The sequence below is a fragment of the Papio anubis genome, chromosome 2 (assembly GCF_008728515.1).
Source record: "Papio anubis isolate 15944 chromosome 2, Panubis1.0, whole genome shotgun sequence".
NCBI classification, from domain to species: domain Eukaryota; kingdom Metazoa; phylum Chordata; class Mammalia; order Primates; family Cercopithecidae; genus Papio; species Papio anubis.
In genome coordinates this window covers 156,409,931-156,423,443 of record NC_044977.1, presented here as the reverse complement: position 1 = coordinate 156,423,443, position 13,513 = coordinate 156,409,931, and the positions used below count along the sequence as shown (strand labels likewise).

General features: G+C 44.5%; 1 protein-coding gene across 1 annotated transcript in view; it reads left to right on the top strand.

Moving 5' to 3' along the window:
• EPHB1 (EPH receptor B1) overlaps window positions 1-13,513 on the top strand; it is a 443,566-nt gene that overhangs the window by 415,869 nt on the left and 14,184 nt on the right. The window lies entirely within an intron of this gene.

Below are 13,513 nucleotides of genomic sequence, written 5' to 3'. Positions count from 1 at the left end.
CAGACTTTTGGCCTTCAAAACCGTCTACTTTCTTCCCCTACACCTGGGGGAGGAATAATTCCAGAACGTGTAGGAGACGGGGCCTTATTGGTCCAACTTGGAAGGTTGTTGGCCTATCTGAAGAAAGAAACCTCTAGAATGCCATATTTTAAAAATGTTGTTATGGCTTTATTTTAAAAACAGTGCATCATTTTCTTAACACAGTCATTTAAAAAAATGAAATCATGTCCTTTGCAGCGACATAGATGGAGCTGGAGGACATAGTCCTAAGTGAATTAATGTAGGAAAAGAAAACCAAATACCACATGTTCTCGCTTCTAAGTGGGAGCAAAACATTGAGCATGCATGGGCACAAAGATGAGAATAATAGACACTGCAGACTACTAGAGGGTGGGGGATCAGGGGGCGTGGGTTGAAAAATCCACTGTTGTGTACTGTGCTCACTATTGGGTCCAATATACCCATGTAGTAATCTTACACATGTACCTCTAAAATAAAATCTAAAATAAAATCTGAATTTAAAAACAAATGAAATGCTTCAAAACATCAAAAAATAAAAATGTGTTTAAAGTAAAAAGTGAATCTTACGCATGTACCCCTAAAATAAAACCATCTAAAATAAAATCTGCAATTTAAAAATAAACAAAATGCTTCATAACATTAAAAAATAAAAATGTGTTTAAAGTAAAAAGTGAAACTGACTTCCCCTTCCCAATTCCCAGAAATTACTATCATTCATAGCTTGGTGTGTTTTCTTCTCCTCTTTACTCTGTATGTGTATGCATATGTGTGTTTTTTGTATGTACATTTTTAGTCTCAAAAAATGGTCTCATACCATACATAATGATCTACTCATAGGCTGCTTGCTTTGTTACTTAATGATCTATCCTGAGTATTACCTTTCCTCCTCAGCACCTCACTTCATGCCTTTGGAGACAAGATCTTTTTAAATGGTCATCTAGGTGGCATCTGATGTTGTGTTATTTCAAACAACATTTCAGTGAAAATTCTTATATAGACATATCTGTGCACTCATATGGATATTTCTATAAAATAAATTTCGAGAAGATAAATTTCTAGATCAAAGAATTTGCACATTATTTTTTTAAAATAATGTCAAACTTAAAGAAAGTTCCCAGAATAAGAATAATACAGACAACATCCATATAACATTTGCCCAGATTCTTTACCTACTGTTATCATTTGACCCCATTTCTTTATTATGTGCACTCTTCCTTTCTCTCTTTCTCTCTCTCTGTAAAATATTTTTTCTGAGCTCTTGGAAGATACGTTACATACATCATCGCTCTTTATTCTTAGACTCTTCCGTGTATATTTCCGTATTTCCTAAGAATAGGGAGGGATATTCTCTTACATAACTATAGTACAGTTATCAACTTTAGTAATTTAACATGGATAAAATACTTTTATCTAGTTTACTATCTATATTCTAATTTTGTTAATTGACCCAAAAAGTATCTTTTATAGCCCTTTTTTTGCTCTAGTACAGGATTCAGTCTAGCTTCTGATACTGCATTTTGTTATCATATTCATTCAGTATCTTTTAATCAGGAAAATTTTCACAATACTTTTTTAATTTTTAAAGGATACCTTTCAAATATTGTGTAATAGAATCTTCCTCATTTTGAGTTTGTCTGCTGTCCCTTCATACTTAGATTCAGGTTAGTTATGTGTTGCATAAGCGACAGTGTGCCCTTCTTAAGGTATTGCTTCTGGAGGCACGTGATGTTCATCTGTCCTTCGTGGTGATGTTAAGAACTTGTATATTTTTAATTTTGGTAGCTGTTTATTCCCCAAAGCCCTTTTGCCAATTTATAGTCTTGCCATAGCTTACGAGATTTGCCCATTTTCACATCCTCTTCCTCACACAGAGCATCATCAGTCTTAGTCCCAGTGTCACTGTGCTTATTCATGCTTTATTTAAAAAACAAAGCATGAATTTTTTTTCCATTTTACTCTGAGACACTTGAATATTCTTAATATTCTTATCTCTCAACCAATGTTTCTCAACCGTCAAAGATGTAGTAAACTGACACGCTCTTTTATATGCCAGAGCTCACTGTGAGTCGGGCAGTCTGAGGGGGTGACAGCGTGGGCAGGGTGGGTCCCTTGGCTGACAGTTAGGGACTCCATGCTCTGGGAAAGTAAAATACAAGACAATCCTTTTGTTTTTCCTTTGGGAGATTTTTATCTGCCCTCCATATGCAAGGACACACTTCTCCATGTATCTTCCTCCCTTCTTTCCTGTCATCCAATATGAGGAAAAGGCAGCATGGGATCTGGAATGGGAGGTTTCAAGAGCACCCCCCCACACACTTTTTACCAGGTGTGGACCCCTGGCCACACTCCTCTCCTGTCCAGTTCCAAGTGCCTGTAAAACGAGACTCAGAATATCTGCTTTACGTTCCCAACGTAGAAGATACACAGGAAGGAGCTGGCCCCCCAGTACAGCCGTTGGAGCAGACTCTGCCCCTCTTTGGGCATCCCTCACCACCACCAGAGGAGCAGGACTCATGCAGGGAGGCAGGTGGAGCAGCTCCGTCAGCACCGGCACACTCTGCCAGCGTTAGCTAACAGCTCCTCATACGCCCCTCTGAGATAATTAAGTATTATTATCCCTATTGGCAGGTGGAGACGGTAAGATAGAGTGGTTAAGTGACTTAGTTGTAACTGCTGGGATTGTTTGAGGGAGAAACCATGCCAAGAAGGAAGTGCAGTTCAGGAGGCCAAAAGAGCTTAAGCTATTTAATGTGACTGATTATTTTTAAATAGCTGTTGGAGGGCGGGGTCAGGAAGAGAGACTAGAAGCATGGCCAGTGGGCACTGGTAAGGCATCAAACATTGCGATGAAAAGAAGGAATATATCTAGTGTATCTCTTCAAATGGGTTGCCATAGACAGTCTGTCAGCTGCTTACCCCACATGAAGAGGAGAAAAAATAATTGAAGGCCATGATAAGGACAATAGAAAACACCCCCACAGTCTTCCCACGAGCTGTACAGAGGTCTCCAAGATGGCTAAGCAGGGACCAGTCTCTATCTGAGAGCCCCAACCTTCTCCAGAGACAGAGCATCCACCAGAACCAGCAGCCCCACCTCTAGCCACTCGGTATCAGGAGGACTTGCCAGCTGTATTGCCATAGCAAGTGCGCCTCACCTCAGAGCAGCAGGAGGCCCGTGTAGCTTCCAGGCACCGGGCAGGGACAGAATGGGAGAAGATTTTGGGTGACCAAGGGTTGTTGGGGAGACACATGGGAAAGGTGGAATGGCATCATGGCCTACTGATGGATGGAAGCCATGGAGACATGGGAAAAGGCCCGGGGGTCACTGGTGTGGAAACAGACTGGCTGACAAAGAGGAAGCTGTGGTCTCTTAGGATGATCCTGGGGCTGAGGGTGGGCAGCAGTGAGGCATGGATGTAGAGAGGCTCTAGGAGAAAGTACAGTGCCTGCCATTGTCAGAGAAGCAATGGATGAAACCCTGGATGTGGCCTGGGAACAGAAGGGGAGATAGCGGGGTGGCCTCCGAGCTTCCTCCTCAACCCTTCCTGCCCTCTGTTCCATGGTCATCCATGCCAGCCTGTCACCCAGAGGGTCTGGAGGCTCATTGTCCCCTCCCTACCTGCCTTGAAGGAGGGCATTTTTGTTTTCACAGCAGGGCAAGTGCAGCCCTGCTTACCAGATTCCTGATGGGATGCTGACTCTCTCTGTATGTTATCAATAGCCCACCATCTGGGAGAGCAAAGTGTACAGAGAAGGGAAAGCCCTTTGGGGTTAATCCAATTGCTCTTGCTCCAGAGCAGTCACTTCAGGAACACTGATAGCAGGACCCAAGCTTCAGGGACTGCACGAGGAGAGAACACGCCTGCACCGTTATTTTTTTATTCTTATTAGCAAGATCTAAATTAGGGTAATTTAATTTAAATTTTTAAAATAATTTTGGTTTTTACTTTAGATACACAAGGTACATGTGTAGGATTGCTACATGGGTGTATTGGACCCAAGTAGTGAGCATAGAACCCCATAAGTAGTTTTTCAACCCATTCCTCCTTTCCTCCCTCTCACCTCTAGTAGTCTGCAGTGTCTATTGTTTCCATGTTTATGTCTATGTGTGCTCCATGTGTAGCTCCCATTTATAAGTGAGAACATGTAGTATTTGGTTTTCTGCTCCTGCACTAATTCATTTAGGATTCTGGCCTCCAGCTCCATTCATGTTACTGCAAAGGACATGCTTTCATTCTTTTTTTATGGCTGCATAGGATTCCATGGTGTGTATGTACCACATTTTCTTTATTCAGTCCACCGTTGATGAGCACCTACATTGATTCCATATCTTTGCCATTGTGAATAGCGAGGCAATGAACATAGAAGCTGCACCACTAAAGACCTGACTACCACTGCGGGATTCCCTGGACAGTGTCCGCCTCAGGGCAGACGGGATGTTGTTTCTTTGCCCTTTATTGTCCCTGGCCTGGCTCGGAGAGGGGCCTGCTTGTCAAATGAATGAAGGCAGCTAGTTAATTATTTAGCCCTTGTCTTTCCATCCTTTCTTTTCATCATACCATACCTAAGAAGCACTGTGTAATAAAAAGAAATGATAATGCCTATATCCTGGCCATCAGAGGCTGTTTTGGGTGTGGATAGTAAAAGACAGCTGTTTGCCCACTCAGTATAGTACGGAAAAATGACGTCTGTTTGGTTGAAGATTTTTTTTCCAGTTGGGAAATGTCACCAAGTGGCCTTTCTGTTCTTCACACATGAAATACACACTATCATCCACATATTTTTAGTTAATTTATGTCCAAATAAGCCTTTCTCTTGCTGCTGGAAAATTATGTTTGGGCTGCAATTACCTTTCGCAGCATTGCACAGAAGGGTTTCAGCGCTCACAAAGCTCAGGGGAAAGGCAACAAGGACCCCACCTGATTGTAAATCTTTCCATTTGTAGTTATTCAAATCACATATTTTATTACTAGTACAAAATACATTGTGTCATTCATTTTGGAGGAGCAGCTAATGCTTCAAGAAAAGCTTTGAAAAACATTCTATTTAGAAATAATTTTGTAGGCAGCTAATGCTGTGTGTCTTTTTGGGTTGTCTTTTCTCCCAGCCCTTTTCTCTGTTATGTGTGCCATTTGCATGACAAATGAGACCATCCTCTCCAAAAGCTCACCTGTTCCTGCAGCCTACTTCTCACCTCAAGTTTTCATTCTCTGTATGTTGCATCATAATCCTTAGCACGGTAATAAATTACAGTGTCACCATCAAGATTGTGGCTTCTGGAAAGAAATAAGCAGCAGGGCCAGATGAACTCTTTCAGAAGATGAGAGACTGTTTTCATGCAAATTCCTGGCATCCTGGGGAACCGGGAACAGCCTCTTTATTATATAGACTCAGTTGCAATTCAGCAGCCAGAAGCCATTTCCACTAGCTGTTAGAAGCTGGTGACACTCAGAGCAAGATAACCTTTTAGGCAGAAACTTCTTTTCCTTCTTAGCTGATATGAGCCTTATCTGGAAAAATATCACTTTACTCATTAGATTGAGGAAAATGGGTCAGTGTACTTTCAGAGTGCTTTTAAGTTGAGACATTTATTCAAAAATACCTTTCTAATTTGACACAGAAACAATTGCAGCTCACTTTAGAGCAGGGCAGTAGACAGTGACTGTGGAACGGGAGCTGGGGTGTGCCACATGGATGCCCCCTGAGGGCAGGTCCATCTGTGTGTGAACTTGTCTACAGTGGATTGCACAGACCCTCACTCGCAAGCAGGTGCTGTACCCAGGCTGGTCAACCACACAGTCAGGAGGGTTACTGCTCCAAGGCAGAGTGTCCAGCCTGCGAACTCCAGGGTAATTCTTGACATACAATGTAAACTTTATCTCAGTTTGCCCTCCATTTCCTTTGGGCCACAGATATACTTGACAGAAACATTAATGAGGCCAATTTGTTGCTTTTTTTCCCCATTTTCATCATTTTAAGATCTTTTGAGGCTTAGTACAATGATGAAAAATATTTGCTGTGTTAGTCTGTTCTCATGCTGCTAATAAAGACATACTCAAGACTGGGTAATTTATAAAGAAAGAGGTTTAATTGACTCACAGTTGAGAATGGCTGGGGAGGCTTCAGGAAACTTACAATCATGGTGGAAGGGGAAGCAAACATGTCTTTCTTCACATGGCGGCAGCAAGAAATGCCAAGCAAAAGGGGAGAAAACTCCTTATAAAATAATCAGATCTTGTGAGAACTCACTCACTATCACAGTACAGCAGAAAGGTAACCACCTCCATGATTAAATTACCTCCCACTGGGTCTCTACTACAACACATAGGGATCATGGGAACTACAATTCAAGATGAGATTTGGGTGGGGATATAGCCAAATCATACCATTCCACTTCTGACTCCTCCCAAATCTCATGTCCTCACATTTCAAAACATAATCATGCCCTTCTGGCAGTCCCCCAAAATCTTAACTCATTCCAGCATTAACCCAAAAATCCAAGTCCAAAGTCTCATCTGTGACAAGGCAGGTGCCTTCCACCTATGAGCCTGTAAAATCAAAAGCAAGTTAGTTACTTCCTAGTTACAATGGGGGTACAAGCATTGGGTAAATACACCCATTCCAAAGGGAAGAAATAGGTCAAGGGGCTACAGGCCCCATGCAAGTCCAAAATCCAATGGGCAGTTATTAAATCTTAAAGTTCCAAAATGATATCCTTTGATTCCGTGTCTCACATCCAGGTCATGCTGATACAAGAGGTGGGCCCCCACAACCTTGGGCAAGTCTGCCTCTGTAGCTTTGCATGGTACAGCTCCCCTCCTGGCTACTTCCACAGGCTGGCCTTGAGTGTCTGCAGCTCTTCCAGGTGTACAGTGCAAGCTGTTGGTGGATCTACCATTCTAGGGTCTGGAGGACGATGGCCCTCTTCTCACAGCTCCACCAGGCGGTGCCCCCATGGGGACTGTGTCGGGACTCCAACATCACATTTCCCTTCTGCACTGCCCTAGCAGAGGTTCTCCATCAGGGCTCTACCCCTGCAACAAATATCTGCCTGGACATACAGGCATTTCCATACATCCTCTGAAATCTAGGTGGAGGTCCCCCAACCTCAATTCTTGTCTTCCACATACCTGCAGAACCAACAGCATGTAAAAGCTGCCAAGGCTTAGGGACTTGCACCCTCTGAAGCAATGGCCTGAGCTGTACCTTGGCCTCTTTTGGCCATGGCTGGAGCAGCTGGGATACAGTTCTGCAGTTCCAAGGCTCCACACAGTATGGGGAACCTGAACCTGGCTCAGGAAACCATTTCTCCCTCCTAGGCCTCCAGGTCTATGATGGGAGGGACTGTGGTGAAGGTCTCTGACATGCCCTGGAGACTCTACTCCTTATTAGTTATGCAAATTTCTGCAGCCACTTAAATTTCTCCCCAGAACATGGGTTTTTCTTTCCTATCTCATCATCAGGCTGCAAAGTTTCCAAACTTTTATGTTCTCTTCCTCTTGAATACTTTGCCGCTTAGAAATTTCTTCAGCCAGATTCCCCAAATAATCTCTCTCAAGTTCAAAGTTCCCCAGACCTCTAGGGCAGGGGCAAGCTGCCAGTCTCTTTGCTAAGCATAGCAAAAGTCATCTTCGCTCCAGTTCCCAACAAATTCCTCATCTCTATCTGAGACCACCTTAGCCTGGACTTTGTTCTCCATGTCACTATCAGCATTTTGGTCAAAGCCATTCAGCAAGTCTCTAAGAAGTTCCAAGCTTTCCCACATTTTTGTATTTTCTCCTGAGTCCTCTAAACTGTTCCAACTTCTGCCTGTTACCCAGTTCCAAAGTCACTTCCACATTTCTGGAAGCATCTCATTCTACTGGTACCAATTTACTGTATTAGTCTGTTCTCACACTGCTAATAAAGACATACCCAAGATAGGGTAATTTATAAAGGAAAGAGGTTTAATTGACTCACAGTTCAGCATGGCCGGGGAGGCCTCAGGAAACTTACAATCATGGTGGAAGGGGAAGCAAACTTGTCCTTCTTCACATGGTGGCAGAAAGGAGAAGTGCTGAGCAAAAGGGGGAAAAGCCCCTTATAGAACCGTCAGATCTTGTGAGAACTCACTCACTATCACAAGAACAGCATGAGGGTAACCACCCTCATGATTAAATTACCTCCCACTGGGTCCTTCCTACAAGTAGGGATTAGGGGAACTACAATTCAAGATGAGATTAGGGTAGGAACACAGCAAAACCATATCACTTGCCATGCAAACAGCTGCCCACTTCCTCACCCAAGGCAGACGTTGCTCATCAACACCAATACCCCTCTTCTCCCCATACCTGGAAGGCCTAGCCCAGTGGTTCTCAAGCTTGGTTGCCCATTGGGGCCACCTGGGGAAAGTTTTATTTTTTGGTAGTGCGTTGAGTCTTCTAATTTAGAGTCTCTGGGAGTGGTGCCTGAGCATTGATAATTTGAACATGCTTCAGCTGATTCTTACGTGTAGTCATTAGTCACAACCCCTTGTTGAGCCCAGTCATGACGCCTCAGAATCCTTCTTAAACCAGGCACTAACAATTATCAAAGTTTGTATTCAAGACAATTCCTAAAGCAATCCATGACTTATGTCTGATTGATTGATCTATGCCAGCAGTTCTCAAAGTGTGAGAACCACACTGGGAATTTGTTAGGAATGCAAATTCTCAGGCCCTACCCCAGAACTAGTAAATTTAAAAGTCTGGGTTAGAACCAGTTTTATGAGCCCCTCCGGTAGGTTCTGATACACATTCAAATTTGAGAACCACTGCTCCAGTCAGTAACTGTGACTGATGGCCTGACATTCTAATCACCTGAAGCATCACCAAAAACCTACCAATTCTTGGGCACCACTCAGAGAAATTCGAATAAATTAGAATACTCATGGCTTTAAAAACAAGCAAACAAACGAACTTTCCCCAGGTGATTCCTATAGGTAACCAAGCTTGAGAACCACTGGACTAGGCCTTCTAAGTTCTCAAAGAAAAGGTGTATTGGCCTTGCTTTCAGCCAGTGTTGTGCATTTACCTAGGCCTAGAGTGGCCACCTAAGTCTGGGGACACTGATGGTAGAGTGAGGATAGAATTCTCCCTCAGGCATGGTGACAAAGGGCAGTGCTTCAAGGTATGAAGTGTGGCCGAGGTCTGACCAATAGCACTGATGAAATGTTAGAGGGGCCCTGTGGTTAATCGAGGGACTTTGATATAAAGTGTTGGAGGTATCCCTCACCCTCAAGCCCCCTGATAGTAGCCCATGATGGTTCTGCCACCTAGGAACTTAACAATGGCATTGTTAAACTAGTATCTGATAAAATTGTATATACTCAGTGTATTAGTTTCCCATGGCTTCCATAATAAATTGTCACAAACTGAACAGCTTTAAACATAAATTTATTCTATCACAGTTCTGGAGGTTGGAAGTCTGAGATCAAGGTGTTGGCAGGCTCATTCTCTCTTTGAAGGCTCTAGGGAGGATCTATTCTATGCCTCTCTCCTAGTTGCTATCAATTCTTGATGTAATTTGGCTTGTAGATGCATCACCCCAATCTCTGCCTCCATCTTCACATGGTGTTCTCCCTGGTGTGTTGCTGTATTTTCATTCGGCCTTCTTATAAGGATGCCAGCATGAAATTTAGGGCTCATCCTAATCCAGTATGATGTCATCTTAAACTTGATTATATTTGCAAAGACCCTGTTTCCAAGTAAGATCACATTCACAGCTGTCACAGGTTAGGACTTCAACATGTCTTTTGCGGGGGTATAACTCAATACACAACATTCAATAATTTACCATTTAATGATAATAAGAATATATTGTGTGGTTTAAATATCTATCATACTGGATTTTCACAACAACCTCAATGTATTTTATATATTAGAAACCTTTTGGAATAGCGGGCATTATGAAATTCAGAGCTATTTCATGATACACTCAGCCATGAACCTATCACTTCTAGACGTCGAGGGGATTCTCTCATGCTGCACAACTTAAATATTTGGTGAACAAGTCCATGAACACGATACTCAATATTCATGAGTGGCTGGATTTCTGCCATAATCCCATTGAGACTTCGTCTCACACAAGGCGGTGGAGAAAAGTGCTGTAGCAATGACCAGACACATAGAAGTACTACCCTCTGGGATTCTCAACAATAAGTAATTAGCAAAAGGAATCAGTCATATGCCTGGACCTTAGCCTGGAAAACTTCATACTTGGGTGGGCTCTAAAACCAAAGCTATGTGTTGTACTTATGTGACCTCACTCTGGCAAGACAGTGTGCTGGCTGGATGGTGTTAGGTACATCCATTGCCCATTGAGAGTAGGGCTGAGGCTCCTCATTATCATGTCCACAGCAGGGTACTGAGGACAGAATGGGTGCTACATAGATGCTTGCTGCATGCTGTCTGAAGCTGAGGGACTAAAGTGCCTCCACACCAAGAGCTTCTACCTGTTGGCATCACACCTGCTAGCAGGTGTGGATGTGGGTCGGCAGATGACCCTGAGGATAGCTGGGTTAGGATTAATTCACTGCCAGATATCTTCTCTTAGTTCACCACATTCTATACACACACACACACACACACACACACACACACACAAAATCTTAAGTTTATCTTATATCTGAGTTAAGACATAATTATTCTGAAGCAGTGGTTTTCAAACATTTGAAGAATTCTTGGCAACACAACCATTCAATACAAAACTCTGTGTGGAAGGTGTGTATGAAGTCTTGAAGGGAACTCAGACCCTGATGATAGTGAGCTGCTTCTTCCTGTTCTCTTCTCCCTCCCCCATGCTCCAACAGCGACCCCTGTGGCAGCTCTAGGGAAGCCCGGTCCTTGCAGAAAGCAGACCCATGCCCTTAGCATCCCCCCGGGAAGCAAGCCATCTGGTACCTTGTAGAAACCCCTGCCAGGGACAGTGCTCTCCCCAAGCCCAGTGTCAGCACTTCTGTGTCTGTATGAATGCAGATTCCTTTCCAGTGAACCCCATGCATTCTTCACTGCCCTGAGAATTTTTCCCTGATGTTCCTCACCACCCAGTGGAGCAAGCACTCCTCTATGCCCCTTCCTCATGGCTGCACTGGGGAGCTGGGGGCTCTTAGGGCACTTTACATTCACGTGACTGTGTTGGCCTTGGTGTCTGGGCCAAGCTCCTCATGCAGCAGCGGCAGGACCGCCTGGCTGGCAGAACCCTGCCTGCTGCAGCGTGGTTCCACTTCCTTTTCTTCTGCTTCCCTCCACAGGGCTGGTCACCATCCTCTAAATTAATAGATTTCCTTTCACGTAATTGAAGACAAGTTATAATCATCACCTGATAATATTAATTATATCAATAATCGATATTGATTATATCAATAATCATCACCCTGATTACTTCTGAGCACCAGAAGGCAACATTGACAATGATGTTTGAAAAGATGGAAGAAAGATTTAAAATTCCTAGGAAACAAAGTGCCCACTCTTGTGCCCCCTGACTTTGCATTTCCTGTTGTTCTGCCTCCCAGGTCAGTGTCCCCCTTCTCTTCAGCTGAGCGGGAGAGCCTGCTGTGACAAGCTGTCACCTGCCTGTTCAGGGGCTCTTCTCCAAGGCTCAGCCACCTGCTGGGATGGTGGGGGCGGCGGTGACAGGCCAAGCTCAGTGTTCAGTGAGGCCCAACAGTGCAAGGTGGCAGGAGGGCTGGAGGCTCCTTGCTGTGGGCCAGCACTTCCACTTTCCAGGCAAGAGGGAGCGGCCCCACAGCTGTCACTGACAGCCCCTGGGGTTTGCTCCAGACTTGGCAGAGGAGGACAGTCTCAGACTCCCAAACCACCTCTTTGAAATTCAGAAGAGCCACATTGTCATCTCCCCTCCTCTATCTGACACAAAAACACACAAAAGATAAGCAAGCCCTAACTCTCTTTTACTCAGAGACCAACACTGCCAAGTTTTCTCTGTCTCCCACTCTCGCACACAGATTGATACATTCTCACACAGAATCTGGTTCTCTGTCTCTCTCTGTCTCTCTCTCTCTCTCTCTGTCTCACCCACACATCACACACACACACACACACACAGTATACTAATTAAACTCCAACTCTCTCCTACCTCACTTGACCCAGGTATTTTGAGAGAACCAAAGCCCCTGTTTCCTGGGGGAGCCCAGGCCATCTCGAGGTGTGACAACAGCACCTCCCCTAGTGGCAACACACAACTTGGGGTCTCTGCACTATCAGACATTGACCTCCAGGTGTTTGGTAGCTGCTGCTTCACTGGATGAGTTCTCCTCCTCTCTTCCCAGCTGTGGGGACCGTGTAGATAAAACCAGTAAATTCATTCATGTTCTGGGGGATGATGAGAACAGAGAGTCCTGCTGCAGCCACAGCCTGAACATGCCCTCCAGGCATTTGTCGTGTAGCTGGCATTTGAGCTGAGGACATCTCCCCCATCACAAAAGCCTGCCCCCATCCTCAGGGGAAATCAGGACTGTCTTCTTTGCAGAAAGTGGGATGTGTGCCTGGGGATGTCCAGCCTGGTTGCCTTTATTCCTCCCAGGCTCCAGATAGGAAACCAGATAAAAATACACTTTGCTGTTTGCTCCTTTTTTTTTCTTTTCTCCCTAGCTTGGGTTAACCATTTTTACATTTTTACAGTATTTTTGCTAACGTCAACCATGTATCTTTGGTGACTTGAGCAGATTGTAAGAATGGGCAGTATAAAAATATCCTCTTTCAGTGGAAGCATGAGGTAAATGAGGAGGGGAGTGAGGGAGCTGCCGTCCCCGCTCTGTGCTGTCACTACTGCAGCCAGCGGCTTCATGTTCCGTGTATTATGAGTGAGACAATGCCTAAGCATAGAAAAAAGCACGATGGGGTGAAATCCTGGCATTTGGCATAAAGAACTGGAAAGGGGGGCCATATTTGCTACAGGGAGTGATGAGCTTTGGAGGACAGCCTTGGCGAGCACCCTGTTTAACAGCTGTAATTGGCAGTGATACTGGACAGCACAGGCCATGCCAGCTGTCTGCTCTATGCTCACCTCCTATTACTTCTCCTTTAGGAACTCCGTGCTTCAGCCATTGTGGATTGCTTGCATGTCCCAGCCTCTCTCTTATCCCTGGCCATTGCACAAGCTGCTCTCTGCCTGGACTTCCCTCCTCCAGTCACTTTGCCTGGTTAACTTCTACTTGTTCTCTAGGGCTGAGCATAGTGAAAATAATAGTTAACACTGGGCTGTGTAGGTGCTGATGAGAAACTGAGGCACAGAGAGGTAGGTTACTTGCCCCCGTTGCACAGGTAGAAAGAGGCAGTGCTGGTATCCAAACCCAGCCAAAGGCTCCAGGAGTTCTTAACCACCATCAGAAACTGCTTCTCTAACAGCTCCTGCCTGCCTTCCCTGACCCTTCCCTGTGTTGTGGAGTCTCCTCTTGGTTTCAGAATACCTTGTACCTACTCTCATCTTCACCTTCCCTCGCTTTTCAATGTTTTTA